The 11,627-nt window shown below is 32.6% G+C and overlaps 2 long non-coding RNA genes across 2 annotated transcripts; both read left to right on the top strand.

Annotated features, from left to right (window-relative positions):
• The first annotated feature begins 4,467 nt into the window (after positions 1-4,467).
• LOC133790096 (uncharacterized) lies at positions 4,468-6,240 on the top strand. Its single transcript, XR_009873889.1, has 4 exons — positions 4,468-4,574; positions 5,164-5,238; positions 5,797-5,915; positions 6,006-6,240. It is a non-coding gene; the product is annotated as an uncharacterized LOC133790096 (long non-coding RNA).
• A 2,974-nt stretch (positions 6,241-9,214) lies between these two features.
• On the top strand, positions 9,215-11,427 carry LOC133790095 (uncharacterized). The gene is made up of 2 exons (XR_009873888.1): positions 9,215-9,426; positions 11,271-11,427. It is a non-coding gene; the product is annotated as an uncharacterized LOC133790095 (long non-coding RNA).
• The last annotated feature ends 200 nt before the right edge of the window (positions 11,428-11,627 follow it).

The following is an 11,627-nucleotide window of genomic DNA, read 5'->3' as shown; positions in this document are numbered from 1 at the left end:
GCAATAACTAATAATGGATTTAAAAAAGAATAACTTTGACAAGTACTATATTGTTAAAGATTTTATGTAAAACAAAATTGAGTATTTTTCTTTAAAAAATTTGGGTAACTTCAGTTTTATGCTCAATTTTATGTATATTTTGAATATAAAATAAAATATTTTTTTCGAAATAAAGATATATGATAGGATGGCATCAAATTCTTTTGTTGGAAGGGACTTCCAACATAATGACCGCTTTGTAAATGTAATTTCTTTATTTTTAATTTTTTTGTCATCTACAGAATGTGAAATGGGAGAATAAGATGTGAGAGTGGAGAATAAAAGTGAAATGCATGAAAGAGAAAAGGAAAATAAATAATATTCCTTTTGTACGTTCATATTTGAAGTTGGAATAATTATTTTGTGTATAAAAAGGTTAGAAATTAATGAGCAAATGCATTGAGTGAATCAACTGCAGTAAGTAAAGAAGAGTACGTACGTGATATTCCCTTTGATACAACAATCAAAATGTCTGCAGAGTTTGACGGATGCGTGTACTTAGTCAGCGACAACAAATTTCTGACCGTCGTTGACAACACACTTCTGACGTTCACTTCTGACCAAAGCAAAAATGCAAAATTTAAGATCATCGACGCTGGCCAAGGTTGTGTCCGCATACAATGCCTTGGGAACAACAAATACTGGAAGCTCAACCGCTTAACCCACATGATCCTTGCAGATGGAGAAGATCTCCTTCCTGGCAATGATACTCTGTTCCATTCTAGGGATCACTCGGACTGCAAGGTATTCCAAAGTGTGGCAAACAACAAGTTCTGCAACAGTCCATCCATCAACGATGATGTCAAGAGCGTTCTCATGGCCACCGCCACCTCCATCCACGACGCTGTCAAGCTGAAGGTGGTCCCCGTTTTAAATGTGAATTAGGGTTATTATAATATGTTCCGGATGTGTACTTTGTATGTTCTGTTTCGCTAAGCTAAATAAGGGATCTATTGTCTATATGCAACAGCTGGATTGCAGTCAATATTGATCCCAACAGGTAGTTTGTCACGCTCCGAGCTCCGAGCTCCAAGCCACGGCAGATGTATAATAATTATATCTTCAATAAACAAAGTTAACATTCGGCCATTGATAAAATACCATATTTATTTAAAAATGATTCTCATTATTTCTCTATAGATTGTATTGGCACTGTCGGCCGTAAAAATAATGTTGTGTTAGCAATTGTCATATATTGGTTTCTATTTTCATCACAAAACATGTAAGTTAGGAATGGTAAGCCTTTCTTAGGCTTGGATTAATTAGCAACTTTTGAAACCATGGCTGGTTCAGGAATATATTATTACCGGAATCACAAACCACTTCTTCATTTTTCCCTCATCACCATTGAAACTTAAAAATCAATATTATGGTTCGAGTTATAGGAGATATATCTAAAAAAAAATCATAATGCCATCTTTTTCAAGCATATAAACGTTTTTCATTGAAATTTCTTCCAAATATTGTAGAAGTTTCGGTAAAAAAATTTGATATCCTCAAAATAAAAAATAAAATAAAAAACTAATTTTTCTGTAAAACAGAAATCTCAATAGTAGTTAAATATGTTTGAAAACAATATGTGGGTTGTAGTTTTAAATTAAAAGAATAATAAATAAATAATGTAATTAAATAAGATTTTCTTTTTCATAATTACATATAAACATACTGTTGGGTCAACCAATACAGTGCACGAAGAACAAACAAAGAAGAACATGTAATAAAGACAATTAATTAATCAAACACAAAGTAATCAAATGTATAACACAAAAGAATAAAACACCAAGTATTAGGGTCGGCTCAGCCATAAGGCCAATTAGGAAAAAGCTTAAGGCCCACAATTATCATGTAATTTTCTTATGAGAAATAAGGTCCAAAAATTAAAAAAAAAAAAAAAAAGCCTAAAATTGTATTGTAATAAGGCTGCCAAAAAAACTTCTTGTGAAAAATGGGGGCCCAAAAAACTATTTCGTCTAAAAATAAGTCCCACATTTTTTTTTTGCCAATGCCTCGTTAAGGGTTGAGCCAGCCCTGCCAAGATTACTTCGTTCAGAAAAAACCAGTGTAGTTGATCCTACATTGAAGGCTAGGCAGCAATGTCAAAGTAAAATCCACTATATCACAAAAGATTACACCCTCCAAGCTCTCAAGATTACAACAACACTCGTTCAACTTCCCTTGAAATACTCTCAAACTTGAGTATTCCAATATAGTTCTTTGTCTTAGCTAAAACTCTCAGAAATTGAATAGCACTAGGTTGATTAGGCCTAAAAGTGTATATAGGGATGAGATACAACAACTAAAGAGCCTAATAGAAACTAACAACAATATATAGGGTCTGATGAGTGATTCCTTTATGTCCATCTTCTGTAAGGCCTCAAGAAAATATATGTCTACACTAATTCCTCCATCAACTTGTACGCATCCCAGTTGGCAATCTCCCACTTGTAATTAAATCACCAAAGCATCATCGTGAGGCAGGCTAACCTTCTTTAGATCTTCTTTGGTGAAGGCTTTTGGTGCTTCAGGGAAATGTCTATCTTAAAGCATGATGAAATTCACTTCGTGCTGCAGGTATCCAATCCTTTTTACTCGCTCTACTGTCCTCTATTCCAAGTTTGTTATGTTCTCCCTTTCCAACACCGGTTCTGCTGCACCCAGTATCATTGGGATCATCTTTAAGATCTGCTTTTCTCTCGACATTGATGGGACATTAGCCTCTGCTAATGCGGGTATCGTGTTTACGGAAGCTTGGCCTACCACAATGGTTCCTGTCGTTGATCCTTGCAATCTAACTTCCTTCTTTACGTATTGTGTCAAGCTCCGAGTCGCATCATTTGCTGAATTTGACTATGTAAAGCACAACATGCATTAGGTACGTGGCCCACATGTAGATTTATTAGTTATGCAACATGCAACAGAGAGCGACATGTAGTTGTGTCCCAACTTTCTATAGGTGAATCACTTATGTTTGGCTCACGCCAAATTGGTCTTCCCTTATTTTTCTAGTAGATAAGCTCGATCGGGATAGTTCACTCTATTTTTGGATAATCGATCCTCGATCTCTTCCCGCGCACCTGGTTCTTACTATATCCCATCCTCTACAGAAATTCACCTTTTTTTAACACCTATGTCTCCTCTCGACTGACATTATGCTCTAGCATGGAGATTAACATGGCTCGCTATGGTTCTTCTTCTCACATTGCTATCCATTTTGGAAAAGGAAACTTGTAAATGCCTCTAACTGCTACCAAGGCCTATTCAACCATGCTCTAAGGCTGACTTTCTACCATCTTGTCGAGTTCTTCTCGCATCGTTTTCTCTTTCCAGTCAACAAGTATCATTAGAGTAGGTACTGGCTCATGCCTTAGAGGACTTTGGGCCACAGAGCCATCTGTCTTCTTATTTGCTGAACTGTCATTAATGCCTTTTTTTCTAGGTGAACATTGCGCCCATCTATGTCATCTCCTGAAATAGTTCCTTCCTCATCGTATTGTCTTTGTTCTCCCACATTCTTTCTTTTTTAGTTTTGTGACAGTTCATCAAAATAATATTACAAGAAAGCTAGATCAATCGAATGGTCGAGTGTTACCCTCTTATTTCCTATTATTTGAAATTTTATCACGAGCTTCGGTTTCTTTTCAAAATCTGGCCATATCCTCTACTATCTTTTTCTGTTTTTGAGACATCTCCTTGGCCATATACTCTGCTTTTTGGCGAGGCCTCTACCAGGAAGCATTTGTACTTTACTGCCATTTCTTTGTAAGTCTTATCTGCATGCGCTTGGGTCATTCTCATGTATTTCATCAACCTGTGGATTTCTTGAGAAAACTCGTTATATGCATTGGTGGATGACTCGTTTGCTTTTCCGTACCTTCCTTTCTCAGTGCCATGACTTTTTGTAATACACTTTTTGATTTGTAGTTTTTTCCTACACACTACAACAAATTTGACATACAATGACTCCCTACAATGTCTTACACCATTGGTGTAAGACATTAAAACTTATCAGGGGTTTTAAATGTCTAATGGTGTAAGACATTGAAAGTTTTTATTAATGACTACAATTGGAAGACATTAAAAATGGTGGAAGACGTTGGAAATAGGTTGAGAAGTGGCCAGGGGGACATCTAATGTCTCCCACTGGGAGACGTGGGACACGTGGCACGTCTCCCACTGGGAGACATTGAATGTATAGAGGGGTACATCCAACGTCTCCCACTGGGAGACGTGGGACACGTGGCACGTCTCCCACTGGGAGACATTGAATGTATAGAGGGGTACATCCAACGTCTCCCACTGGGAGACGTGGGACACGTGGCACGTCTCCCAGTGGGAGACGTTGGATGTACCCCTCTATACATTCAATGTCTCCCAGTGGGAGACGTGCCACGTGTCCCACGTCTCCCAGTGGGAGACGTTTGATGTCCCCCTGGCCATTTAATGAATTTTGGGTCTTCTTCTTCCTCATAACACCAAACAGAGAGAGCACACCAAACAGAGAGCACGAAAGGGGTTGCGATTTTAGGGTTTTCAAGGTTAGTTTTTTTTTAATTTTTATGAATTTTAGTTAATTATTTTGATAAAAAATCATAGGTTTAGCATTAGGATGAGTAATATACATGATTTTGTGTTAATTTTACATTTTTATGCATTTTTTTCTATACATTGTTAGATTTATTTGTTTTTCCATGGAGGTTTTTTTATAGATTTAAGATTTCATAGTTTTTTTTTAATTTAACCTATCACATTGTATATATTTCATTATAATATATATGTTCATGATTTTTTTTAATTTTTATCATTATTTATTTCGAAATTTAGATATATTTTTGTATGTATATTTAAACTTTTTTTTTTAAATTCTAACTATTTTGTTATATATATAGTTATTATGTTAAAATAAATTTATTAAATAATTTTAAAAATATAAATATATGCAAAAATTTATGTTTTTGTTGATTATTGAGATTTTAGGTTATGAAATTTTTTATTGATTTTTTGTTTAGGTTATAATTAGTGGCTCATTGGAGTTTTTTTTTATTTGTTTACCAATCAATTACTTATTAGGAATTTAGTGATATTTGTTTAGTAATGTTTAACATATTAATTAATTTAATTTCGTAGGTTGTGATTTTGGTGGTGAGATTTTAGAGAGTACTTTGCATCAAAACTTCTATATCTATCAATCACACATTTGAGGTAATTAAGTTTCTAAAATTATAATAATAAGTTATATATTGCTAGATATTTAGTGATATTTTATTTATTATTTATTAATTTATTTATATTGGTTTGTGAATTTAATAGCGAATTCGATTACTACTTGAAGTAATTTTGCTAGCTTTTGAATTATTAATTGCAAGAGGTAAATATATATTCTCTTACTTCTACTTTTAATATTATTAAACAAATGTTAGAAGAGTTTGAATATCTTAAATATTCATCCACAGTGAAGTAGGTTCTGAGATTAAAATTGTGTGCTGCGGTGATAACGGAAGGTTGAGAACTTGTGTGTATTAGTGAAGTAGGTTCTGAGAAATTTGACTGTGTGCTGCGGAGCTATAAGGAAGAAACTTATTGTATGTTGTTTGAATTGTTTGTTTTGCTATTCACATGTAGATGGTTAGGTCACTATTATAGGGGAAATGCTGCCCGATTTTATCAAGGATAATAAACAATTAATTTTATATAGGCATTCTATAAGGAAGAAACTTATTGTATGTTGTTTGAATTGTTTGTTTTGTTATTCACATGCAGATGGTTAGGTCACTATTATAGGGGAAATGCTGCCCGATATTATTTAGGATAATAAACGATTAGTTGAGAACGGGCATTACTTGATTGAACATGCAAGTCCCAGGCATTACTTGAGAACGGTATTATTAATTAAAATTTACAAATTATTTTTGAAACTATAAATGTAATCAAATAATTAATTAATATATTTTACTTTATATTTCTTGCAGCTAACAAGCACATCATATACAGAGGCACAAATTGATGAGTTGCGACAAGAATGGGCGACATATATGTTGCCGATAATCCAAAGTTACCGACCTCGTTGATAGGTTTTTTTTTAATTTTTTAACTCTTTCTTCATACACAATGCAATATTTGTTCATTTTGAATATTTCTAACAAATATTGTATTTCTTGTATATATCTAACAAATATATTTTTTTATTTCAATTTAAATTAATATTATTTCAATTTAATTAATTTAAATTAAAATAATTTCAATTTAAATTAATATTATTTCAATTTAATTAATTATTAAATTAATTTCAATTTAGATTAAAATAATTTCAATTTAAATTAAAATAATTTCAATTTAAATTAATATTATTTCAATTTAAATTAATATTATTTCAATTTAATTAATTATTAAATCAAATTAAAATAATATTAATTATAAATTTATTTAATTTATTTTTTTTAAATGTGGGAGACTTTCAATGTCTCCCATTGGGAGAGGTGAGAGACTTCCCACGTCTCCCAATGGGAGAGGTGGAAAGTCAAATGTTGACTTTCCACCTCTCCCATTGGGAGACGTGGGAAATGACTCACCTCTCCCAATGGGAGACGTGGGATGTCTCCTAGGGACTTCCCACGTCTCCCATTGGGAGAGGTGAGTCACTTCCCACGTCTCCCAATGGGAGAGGTGGAAAGTCAACGTTTGACTTTCCACCTCTCCCAGTGGGAGACGTGGGAAGTGAGGCACGTCTCCCAATAGGAGACGTGGGATATATACCTACAATGACCCTAGCAACAACGTCTCACTAAGTGGGAGACATTGTAGACTTCCAATGTCTCCCAATTAAAGTCATAAAACCTCTATTTTGTTGTAGTGACAAGACAGTTGCTAAGGAAAAGTAAGAAAATCAAGAAAATGTAATAAAGATTCCCACAGATGGTGCTAATTGTTTTCAGACAATTTTTCAAGCAATATTGGTTTCTCAAAATTGAAAATAAGACTCTGAATATTTCCTCATCTTTGCTCTACTCTATCTTTAATTCCCTGTTGACTAAATCAAGTTTTGGGATATGCTCTTCCAGTAACTGAACTTTGACTGGAACCAATGGTTGTTACCTGCAAATAAAACCATTCGCTTCCAAGTCAAATTTCACTCTCTCTTTGTATTTTGATTAAATAACAGTATAGCAAAGACTTCGAAAAGAATCTCTTATCTATGATAAAAGTCAGCTATTTTTACAAAAAAAAAAGAGAAGGTTTACAAATGAGTTATCGCCATTGGTCTACGTATCTTCACGTTCCACGTGTTTGCCTCTGTTTCTCTTCTCGCAGAACTCATCGCTCGATTTTTCTCTTTAGTGAAACGTGGGTTTCCATTTTCCCTCTACAAACAGATGAAATTTTTTTGCTAATACATTAGCCACGTGATTTGCACGCTTCTTTTACAATATACAACATACTTTCAATTTAGAAAAAATATCACCCCCCCCCCCCCCACGAACTATTACCACTATTTTCAAATATTCAAAAAAAAAATTATATTTCATTTTATTTTACAATATAAAATAAATATTTCTTAAAATAAATATTTTAAATAAAACAAAGTGTTTCCCCTTCGTCCTCCTCCTTTTAAATTAAAAGTATTTTTATTTTTTTAATCCCTTCCTCCTTCATCATTCTTCCTTCTTTTTAATTAAAAGTTTTTTCTTTGTTTTCGTATTTATTTAAAATTTTCATTCGAACATAGATATATTTTATATTGTAAAAGAAAAGAAAATTAAAAAGTAGAAAATAGTTACTTGTTATATTAATAAGATTTTGATTTTTTTAACGATTTCATTAATATTTTCAAGAAAAAATATCTTTTTTAATAAAAGGTTACAATTTGTTAATGGTTAAAGTTCGGGGGAAAAATTAATAACTATTCTACACGTGACACTGCCACATCAACACACAAAGGATCACATCGTCAATCTGTTAGCCACCTTGGACAAAATCTAACACAAATCCTATATTTCAATAATTTGTATAGTAAATGAGATATTTTTAACATTGTGAATCATTCGGGGCACAATCATATATTAGTCTTTGTTGAGAAGGCAAAAATACTATTTCTTAATTAATTTCTATTATTTCGATAATGCAAATATGTGACTAAATATATTTTTTAGTCATAATTTGTGGCAAAAAATATTTTAGTGACAACAAATTTTTTGTGACAATATTTAATTTTTTAATTTTATAAATTTTAGAAGGCCACGATAAACTATTGAGACTAATAGTACATTTAGTGACAACTAATAAACGTTAATCACAAAAATATGTCACTAATTTATATTTAGTTATAACCATAATTTGTTGTGACCAATAATTGATTTTTAGTCACAAGTATAACTTTATTTGTGACTAAAATATCCAAAAATAAAATAAAAAGTATTTCTAAATTATTAATTAAAACAGTAAACACATAATACACTTTATCCTCTTCTCTTCTTCTCCTTCTTGCTCTCTCTCACTCTCTCTCCTTCGCTCTCTCTCACCTCCATGTTCGATCTTACTGGCTCTCAAAATCTTCTTGTTGGCTGAATTCATTGCCGATAAAATCTCTCTTCTTTCTCAGTTACAACACAGATTTTTGTCTTCTATCTTTTGTGCTTTCCCATCAACAGAGGCTTTCGCAAGGATTACGAACAAGGGCCGAAGTTGCTTCTAAGATCATCTTCACTTGGCCTATTTCAGGTGCTTCTAAAGGTTTGTTTTCTCTTATAACCTAATTTTTTGTCTCACCTTCAATATATTTTTGTTTAGGTGTTCAAATTAGGGTTCGTAATTTGATTTTCCAACTCTTAATTATCAAGAGTTTACACTATTGAGTTATTGTAGGATACCAGATCTTTATTACTGTTTTTCTATATCATTTTCAAGATTTTGTGTTACTATCATTATTTTTGTCCCAACTCTGATTTGTTTGTTGTACTTTGCTGTATCAATGAGGGTTGCTCTGGGACAGAATTCTCACACATTGTTCCTCAATCCATTTTTGGGTACAAGGATTGCAGGAAAAGATAGAACTGGTTCCCCTTGATCTGCAAGACAGACCTTCCATCTAGTTCTGCCTGACTTTCAATCTAGTCAAAAAGTCTAGACTTAGGAACCTAAACTTTCACTATTTCTCAGTTCTCAGACAGGACACTATTATGTACTTGAGTCAATGTAATATGATTGCATTAGCATTTTTATTTTATTTTTATCATTGAGTTATCTGTTTTTACTCGTGGTACATAGCTGAAATGAAACTGGTTGCAGTGGTATGCCAGAATGCAAGCTTGGCCTTAACAATCGAGTGTTGCTAGAGGCACAAGGCAGAGCAACAAAGGGAAAAGCTATTGATTTGGAAGACATCAAATTTCATCAGTAAGCTGCTTTAACTTGTTGGTCTAATTTAATTCCTTTATGGCAATTGCTGTTGTCATCTGCAAAATCATCTCTCATGAGTACAGAACAAAGCACTTCGATGGATTGAAGGTCCATTGACAAATAGAAAGTTAACTAATATATTACTAATTTTACTTTAACTCTTAATACTAAAATCCCAGTGACTGGAGGAGAATAAGTCTTCTAGTTATAAAGGCCATTGAAAGAAAATGACATTAGCAATGTAAAGATGATTACAGTGTATTTGTCTGCCTTGAAGTTAGGAGGCAATGAAACAGTCATTACTATATATATCAAACAAAATCAACATATATCGACCAATTTTTTTTGTTGATATAACAATAGTTTCACAAAACTAAGCCATCCTGATCCTAAATTAATTTGCAGATGTTTTTTATGAAATTAAACTATTTATAATATGATAATCATGGTGACCATGCATATGCTCTAGCAAATATAATCATAAACACTATTTTTTACTTAAGACCTCTACAACATGATATGTATATTACACAATTAAGTAGAACCACTCAATACAGAGTCTACAATGCAAAACTACCAGGAAAATGCAGCAAGTACTAGGTGGAAAAAACTATATATTCTGAAAGGATATTAAAGTCAAATTTTCTTCACTCAATTCTAATCTTTAGGAATAACTTTATAGCACTAAATTATTCAAATGAGGCTAGGAGAGAAAAGATCAGCTGTTCTAATCGTTGACCCAAAAAGCAATAAACAAACAATTATGTCACATTATACACCTTACATTCAAAATTTGCAACAAGTAGTAATGTCTGAAACTATCCCTAGTATTCTTTTCTCATTTTTTTTATTCCCCAAAGGAACTCTGCCCTAATATCCTACCTCTAGAAGGACACCAAAACCATCATTAATACTAAAAAGAACTTACCAAAGGATCCCATCGTGCTACACTCAACTTACTATTTAACCCACTTAATTGATTTTACATGAACCCACAGTGCCAAGAAAAATTAATAGTAGTAATAATGACTAACAAATAATAGACCTGAGAGTAGAGACCTCCATGTCCATCTCCCTGGTCCCTACACAAAATAAGTCATAATAACAACAACAACAAGATAGTAACAAAACAACAGCAATTATCAGGAAAAGAAACAGTAACAGTAACAGCAAATGGGGTCTGAATTCATTAGTTTCAAATGCAAAAACACGCAAGTCCTAACAGCTTCTGTGTCTGTATCTTTAGGAATAAAAGAGATGTCATCATTTTAGTGTATATTTTTAGTATCATAGCTTCTGTTTGTTTATTTTACTTCCTTAAATAAATATAGATGCGAGAAATGTTAGCTAAACTTAACTTTGAAAACTGTCATTGATAGACACATTTATATAACTTTGTATGATATTATATATTTTTGGGGCTGAGACTTTTCTTTTTTGAGTAGTAGGGGCTTATATGATTTTGTCCAAGTCTTTCTCTAAATTAGTTACACTAAAAGGCATTAAGCCCCAATCTTCTAATTCAACGATACATCAATGATTCTCAATTTCTCATTCACATTAACATGTTTGCTATTAGTTAATGTTAGTTAATAATGAGAGAACTTTAGCTGTCATTGATCTTGTGTTTATACTTATTTGATAATGATGCAAATGATGTTTGAAAAAGTTATGAGACAAATGAATTGTTCATCATCGCAATCGCATAGTCACTCATCAAAGTCTTTTGAGAATGATATTGAGGACTTGTTCTAAAGTGGTGGTAAGTTCAAAATAATTTTTAGGCAAAATGTAATATGAACTATTTTGTCTCTAAGTATAACAATACTAAGATGTTGCAGGTAAAGAAGAAGGGTGATAAAGATGAGAGGAAGCTCAAGAGAAGGATGACTAATCCAATGTATTCTGTTTTTCTTTTTATTAATGGGCTTTGATGTTTGTGGAGTTTAATCTTTTTTTGGTTCCCAATAAAATACATTATCTGTGATTGAACTTTCAGCTTGTTGGTTAGCTTTTCTCAGCTTATTTCTAGCTTTTCTCAGATGGTCTCATACTTGATTTGGCTGTAATACTTTAGATATTAGTGGTATAACAATATGCTTAACTTTCTTGATGTTAATGAATGTGGCTACTTGCTATTATATTCAGGTTTTTTCTCTAGTTGTGTAAAAAATTGTATTGATTAGTCATCCTTTCAT

The sequence above is a fragment of the Humulus lupulus genome, chromosome 7 (genome assembly GCF_963169125.1).
Source record: "Humulus lupulus chromosome 7, drHumLupu1.1, whole genome shotgun sequence".
Taxonomy (NCBI): domain Eukaryota; kingdom Viridiplantae; phylum Streptophyta; class Magnoliopsida; order Rosales; family Cannabaceae; genus Humulus; species Humulus lupulus.
The sequence above is the reverse complement of the archived record's forward strand: the minus strand, read 5'-3'. Positions and strand labels throughout refer to the sequence as shown.